Source organism: Apteryx rowi, unplaced genomic scaffold (genome assembly GCF_003343035.1).
Source record: "Apteryx rowi isolate R43461 unplaced genomic scaffold, aptRow1 scaffold_266, whole genome shotgun sequence".
Lineage (NCBI taxonomy): Eukaryota > Metazoa > Chordata > Aves > Apterygiformes > Apterygidae > Apteryx > Apteryx rowi.
Window position 1 is genome coordinate 732,380 of NW_020449041.1, and position 7,897 is coordinate 740,276.

Genomic DNA, 7,897 nt, shown 5'->3' on the forward strand with positions numbered 1-7,897 from the left:
GGAGGGTACCCGCTGCCCCCGCGGAGCTGGGCGGCCGCTGCGCAGGCGCAGCGCCGAAAGGCATTGTGGGGGCTGTAGTTTAGAGGCCTCCGAGGCGCCCCTGCTGAGTTATTCCGTTTATAAAGGCAGGGCTGGGGGAGGGGAGGGGAGGGTTATTGGGCTGTTTTCGTGTTGTTTAGGGGCTCGCCAGGCCGGTGTCCCTTCGTCACTCCACGCGTGTGGCCCCACTCGGCTGCAGGCCTCGCCGAAGCCACAGACACAGACCCAGAGTGCTGCCAAGYCTTGGCAGGCCACTTTTGTTTTGTTTTGTTTTCAGAAAAAAACCCCACCACACTACCATCATCTGCTTTGTAAATGATGTGATTTGAGGACAATCAGGCACCTCTGGGCTTTTTTTCACGGATTCCAGTATTTTTCCAGAGGAGGAACGGCCTCCTCACCTTCCTGAGGCCGCAGCGCTGCAGCCACCTCCCTGCGGTGCCAGGCCCGGCCTCCCTTTCCCGCCGCCTTTCCTTTCTCTGCTTTCCCCAGCCTGCGTGGCAGGGCACGCTGAATTTTAATAGGGTTCAGAATCCACCTGAGATTGTTCTTGTGGATAAATAACTAAAAACTGGCACAAAAGGTAGACTCAGCTGCGCGTATGTGTGCTCGACCCATAGGGCTTTTGTCACTTGCTTTCCCGAAGCCTTTGATTTGCCATGGGAACTTGCCATTTCCGCAGCCGCCCAGCGCCCCGGGTCAGCGGGAAGAACAAGTCATGATTTGGTAGCATCTCTGGTGTTAGCTAGCGTTTGTATGCATAATTAAATAGTCCCAGAGTGACAGGATTGCTAAACCGGCACGCAGTAAATTAGTGTAAAACTTTCATCTGGTGAAATGTTTGCCCCTGAAAAGCTGATAGTCATCTGGGGAAAATCAGATTTGATAGCTTAGTACTCCTTCCTCCAGTCTCTCTCTCTTTCTGTTGCAGATTGTGTAACTAATGATCCAAAGAGCTATCTTGTGTAATAACAGCTATACGCAAGAACTAAGGATTTTCAGAAATGCTCGTTGCTACTCTAAATTTACTTTCATTAAAATCTATACAAATTTTAGTGTCAACCTCCTGTGGACCAGTACAGCAAACATCAGGCATTTGAAATTAATTTTTTCTGAATTCATTCATGAACTATTACATTAATGAAATCCATTGCAAGAAATCCCAGCTACTAAGTTTCTCATTAGGTTTATGAGTTATAATCCAGTCTTAAACAGACTTCAGAATGCTGGATCTCTGTCCTCATAACTAGACCAGTGTTGCAAAAGAATAATAATAATCAAAATCTTTTTCATTAACATGTGTTTGAATAAAAAATCACTATTTATTTCAATGGTGTTTAGAGCTCTCTATTAATTTCCCCAATTTGTGAGTAGAAATCTTGTCTGGAAACTAAGATTTAGCAAACACCGGTTTCCATATTCACATTAATATAATCTGCAGTGCTGCTTTTCTTCCTTATCATAAAATATTTAATGGTCCAGTCAACAAAAGAGACATTGCAGTAATTTGAATCAAGTAGCCAGTCACGTAACACAGATGATGAATGGCTAAAGACACAGACATAATCATTCAAAAAAAAAAAAAGCTGAAATGTGTTTGTATGCAATATTCATAGAATTGCAGTGATTTACTATCATGTCTGTTTCAGAATGATTTACAATGGGAAAAGAGCATATTTTGAGAAAACTTTTCATGCAAAATAGTTCACTCGCTATTCCTAGAATATCAAGTTTGTAGAACCACATCTGTTTAAGTGTACTACCTATAAGGGAAGTGTTTTCCTTCATATGAGGTTTTCCAGGGGATGCCTAGTGAAAACGGTATGAAAATGCTAGTAGACTGCTAGCAGGGCTTGTTTCTGAGAGCTGGCCCCTCCAGCAGAGCTGCTGCGGTGCCGGCTCATGAGCACGAGCACGCTGGATGACAGCCCCCCAAACCTGATTCAGCTGAAGAGTATCAGCTTCTTCTTGTGCCTGGGAAAGATGGTTTTTTGCTTTGACTCTAAATGGGGGATAGTTAACTTAAGACAGAGCGTCAGCAGGAAATCTGAGCTATACACCAAAATGTCACTCATAAAATCAAGCTGGTACCTCTGTAGACACTTAGGCCTCATGGAAAGCTTGTTTTAAAACAGCCCACACACTTGCTGAAAGCTGTAAGTGCCCTGTGCTTTGTTTCTGTGTTAGAGTCCGATACCTGCACAGAGCTGTCCTGTGCTGGGAATGGGGTTTGGTGGCTGTGTGTGATGCTGTGACCCCTGCACAACATCCCTATCCGTGGCTAGAAAAAAAATTTAGATGGGCAGCTGCCAGATGAGGGAGAGGAAGAGGGAGAGGAAGGCTGCTTTCAGGGATTTTTTACATAGCTGTTCTGTTGTCGAGGTTTCAGAGAGAGCCCAGCTGGGCTGCCTTTCATCTCCCCAGGTCTCTGCTCCAAGGAGGGAACATGGTAGTGGTTTCTCTGATGTGACAGCACCCCTGGACCAGGCTCTCTGGGCARCCACGGGGCAGAAGGACCATGCTGCCAAGCAGTGTAAGCCACCTGCAGGAGCAAGGAGAGGGATTTAGTGAGTCGTATGTTCCTCGTAGAGAAAAAAACAGCTAGTATCCATTCACAAGTGAAGCCTTTTCTCTCTGGCAAGGTTCATATATGTCCAGTTGCACTCAGTATTGTCCTACAGAGTAGCCTGGTATGCATTGCTGTGCAATGTTGCCTCAGCTCTGTTCATCTGTCCATTTAATGCCTCTGCTCTCTGCCAGTTTTCAGTGTTTCTCTGTGTGCTGCACAAATAGACATTTGGTGGGCATCTGTGCTGAGTTTCTGCTAACCTTTATACACTAGGGTATACAGAATCTTTTTAAGCAGTTGTTACCAGGATCTTGCAGGGATTGAGCCACAGAGATTTTTTAAATGTCAGCTTTGTAAATTTTATTGGATGGGGGAAAGAAATGCAAAACCAAGGGATGTGACAGTTTGTGTGTGGTGTAGTCACAGCTCATTAGAGCTTGTGGGCCAACCAATCAGTATGTAAAAGTGGAACAATTTTGGATGAGTACCAGTGATTTGAGTCTTGTAAAAGGTAATAAGTGACATCCATGGATTGCACTGCCATCTGATCATCCTGCCACAGAGCACTATTTCAGCCAAAGATGTCAACAAAACCTTTTGGAAATAAAGGCAGAATGTAGCTCTCTGCAATTTGCTCAGCGTAGTCTAAATGCAGATGGAAGAGACAAAAAAACAGAGGATTTTGAAAGTGCTACATGCCTCAAACCTCTCTTACAAATTTATGAAATTCACTAAAGAAATGATACATATTAATATCATTCTACCTCAGGTATACTAATTGGTCTGGATGTGTTGCACACTTTGTTCCCTCCAAAGAGCAAGTTTCATTAAACAGTCTCTCTCTTGGAAAATCCAAGGAGTGACCCCAAACTCTGGAGTATCTGACAGCTAGTAGTAGCTGTGGCATGATGAGGACCTACCCTGATATTTTTTTCACAGTCTGATACCAAACACATGCAAGAGTAGTAAATGAAATAAAAAATCTGCTCTTGCTGCTGAGCAACACTGGCTCTGAAGTGACTCTGAAAAGGCAACTGTGATCCCAATGTTTCTACTCCCTAAGCCCAAGGACTAGGGAATTGCTGGTGTTGCCAAGGAAGTTTAAGGCTTCACTCTTTTGTCACAGGCATATGTGCATGTGCTGTTAAACATGTAAGCAAATACAATGACCATTCTATAGAAAGAGATACCAAAATAAAATATTTAAGCATCTCAGTTAAGGCTATAAAGTACTTTAGCAGTGATATTAAGAGAACAAAATGAAGAGTTACCAGTCCTGGAATCAGGCCACTGACCCACATTTTCTACCACTAGCAATCTGATTCCACTGACCAAAGAAGTGAACATCATGTGGCAATCTGTGCCTGAGAGACAGCAAAGCTAAAAAGAGAGTAGTTCTTTTCTAGCTCATTGTGGAGTGGCAAGAACTTCTGGTTATTTATGGAGTAGTCTACTTTGTTTGGAACAGAGAATACCTATTTCCAAACTACAAACTAATAAGCAAACACTTTATTTAGCTCTTAATTTATTTAAGAACATTGTATAGGCAAGCTATAGACGGATTTGAGACATAAGGAATTATCCCTGATAACAGTGTTGTAAAAAGATTCATATGTACAAATTTAAGTAGATGTTCCTCTTAAATACAGAAAAAAACTTGCACTGATCTAATACCATGACTAAGTGCAAGTCTCCACAATACAAAAAAGGAATACATAGTTACTAATGACAATGAATAAAAAAGACAGGAAAATGGAGAAATTCAGTGGCAGTCAGCATCAATAGACATGCCAAAAGCTTGTGAAAGCTCCCTGGTATGATGAAGTGACTGTCTCATGAAATATTAGCAGCTATCCAAAACTGGGAAAGTGTGAAAGTCTTGTTGCTGTATAAATTATCTGAGACACTCATGCCAATTATAGACTTGCTGTGAGGAAGAGAGACATTGGTAATCATGACAGTGACTATGTTCTGGTGTCATGTGAATATTCTCAGGCAATTATTCAAATCAATCATTTCTTGCCTAGGTAGGAAAGATTCATCACTCTTAGTACCTCATGTTGTTCAGCAACTGAATTGATGATGTTTTGCTATTTCTGGTGTTCTGTAATCTGCCCATTTAAAATGACAACATTTGATACATGGAGTTACTGAGCTGGAGAACCGTCCAGTAGAAAATGGGATACRTGAGCTCAGGTCTGGTGAGAAGCGTTATACAGGTCCCAAAAGGCCATTTCTCCTCTGCGCAGAGCACTGTCAAAGCCTGAGGCAGTTTCAGGGGTGCCAGAAGTGATGGCCCCACTGGTGGGGCATACGGGTGTATTGCTCAGGAGCAATATCTGTTTAATTGTCCTTCTTCCATATGGGATGGGCAGGAGACCTGCCCAGCGCGTGCCTCGTCATCACAAGCCCTCAAGCTCCAGTGTGTGATGTGGCCTGTTGTTGGGAATTACCCTAGTGACACCTAGCCAATGACATTCAGAGGTGGTCTGACTCAGTTCCCCAGCCCTGTGTGCCCTGTCCTGTCCTCTCATATCTCCTGCTGTCTGTAAACACAGGTTCCTAGTTTCTATTCATGCTCTCTCTCATACTCCCATCTTTTCCAGTGCGAATTCCTCTAACTTCTGCCCTCCTGTTTGTTGCTTCCCCTCTCAAATTTGCTGCTTTCCCAACCCATCCATCCTTGCACTCTTTCTACCTCCCTTACTTTGCCTCTCTCCTTGATTGTTTTCTCTGAACATTCCTGCGCCTCCTCCTTATTAACTGCTTCTAACAAACATACTAATGAGCACTGCCACCTGCAGGTGCAGGGATGACTGTGTGGGCAACCYGGTGAGGGAGGTACTTAGGGCATCATGGATGTGCCTGCGCTGAGCACCTGTAGAGCTGACTACTAGTTCCAAAAGAATTATTTTGGGGTAAGAGACATTACTAAAAATATGCAATGTATGTGTATATTCACCTAATCATTGCAATCCAAACTGTAACTAATTGAATTTGCAGAAAATGTGATGGCATTCTACAATATGAACAGTGTACTTTTTTTTAATGTATTGTATTATTTAAGAGTGAACATGCCAATGCATAAATTTCCAATCAGACACAACCACAGGAGGAAGTATAACAAGTGAATTTACCATATCACTTCTGGTAGAACATCTCATTGCAGATGGGTGCACCCTTAACAATAACTAAAGTGGGACTCATTTAGCTTTAGGCTCCATCAGGATAGAAATCTTCATCCAAGCTGATTGTCTTGACTCCTTTATAGTCGATGGGGGGAAGAGACACCTCTAGAGCGCAGTTCAACATGCTCCAGCTGAGCTGACTAAAACAGGTCAGATGAATCTCCTCCTCTCCACTGACTGTAAATTGGCTGTAGATGAGGTGACTAACCTGCTGACATTTAAAATTCAGTGAGATGAGTGGTCCTTTGGAGACTCTCGCTTGAGCCATCTCTTCCAGGTTGCCCCTCCGAAATTCTGAGTGATCATTGATATTGATACTGAGCCAATACACAAGAGAGAGGGGTTTTTTTTTCCTTTTAAGAGTATTTCTCCTGCAGATCATCCTCATTTTCTGAATCCCCTCTGCATCACTCATTAGCTATCATGTCCTTCATTCATGTACAGTTTGGGGGATACCGTTGAACCTCCTTTTCCTATCTGGGGTTGTCTGTTTCAGTGAGGTCGGGGAACGTTCTAAGCAAATGCATCACGAAGTAGCCTAAATTTATTACCTTCATTTATACTCATTTAGACTCATAGCTGTGAAAATCAGGAGACATTATACCAACCTCCAAGAGTGCAGCCTTTCACCAACTGCAACTGTGAGCTGTGTCCAGCTAGACTTCAAGAAAAAGTGGGAAATGTCCAAACCTAATGCTAAAAACTGCAATTGCAAAATCCATCCCCCCCCCCCCGTTTGTCCTTCTGACAGATTACTTTCATTTTCACAAATGCGTTAATTGCTCTCATTCAAGCCTATAAGCTCATTTCTGGTGGCAATAAAGGAGAGACTGGACTCATTACCACATTTCTGCTCACAGGAGAGAATTTAAATACTTCATTTTAAGGAAGAATTCTGCTTCTAACCTCTGGGGGGGGAAAAAACCCACAGCATTCTTCCAGTTCCCTTCCCGACCATCAGCTTTGCAAACTTTTCACTTCTAAACGCGCAAATGAGAAACTGCCTAAACATTACCTGTGATGGTACCTTTCTGCTACAAATATTGTGGTTCCCAAAACTGGACAGGGGGTGAGTTACAACTGATTCCTCTGCTCAGTGATCCCTCTTGCCTGGCTATCAGGGAAGCGCTGGTAGATCCACCCTACTACCTGCAGCCCTTTTGCTGGCCGGCAGCCCTTCCAGGTCCCATCATGGAGAAGGCACCAGGCCTGAACGGCACCAGGCTGAGAGGGTTCAGATCTTCCTTCTCAGACCCATATGAAATGACCACAAAACAAATCCTTTCTTTGCACTTCTGTCTCATCTGCCAAGTGCCTGGCTGTGACTGAGTCATGAAACTGGTTCTCTCCTGCTTATATGGGTAACCCTGACTGAGGCCAGCCAGGATGTAAATGTGCCCACTCTGAATTCTCACATAGTATTGCTTGAAAGTGAGACTATTTAATCCTTGTGAACTTGCACAGAGCTTGTTAGAACTGTGCCCTCCTCACTATCAGCCTTAAGTATTGTAAAAATTGAAGAAAACAATGAATTATAAGGGCTAGAACCAGACAAAGGCTATTGCAGTTTGCGTTATGAAGCCTGGCTAACCCTTGTCGGAGTCGGCCTACCCCAGAAATTATGCTGCTAGTAGCCTCAATTATTAACTAACGCAGGGAAATAAATGAAGACAAGACAGAGACTAAGGCTCCACTCTACTGGGAATGCAGGACCCTGAGGCTGTAACACGAATTTGGCACCTGGCTATTTACAGGCGAATTTAGATATAGAAAGGAAAGTTTCTGGGATGACACTTCCCTGGGCACTTTTTTTTTTTTTTTTTGCTTGTTTTTACCTTCTTGTAGCCAAAACCTATAATGTTTGTCCATGTCTTTTGGGCACAGAACTTGGCTCTGTGCACTCATCTTGCAGAAAGGCAGAGCAGCCTTCAGACAGCATCAGCTTCCCCCTCTCGCAGGGCACCGCAGCGTGCAGTGTGCCCCAGCTCTCCCCTTCTGCGCTTTGCACTGACAGAAAAATCATCTCCAGATGAACCCACGCTGTTTCCCTGCAGCGAGGTCCCCCTGTGCGCCATGGCAAGGGCACGCGAAAGCAGCTGCC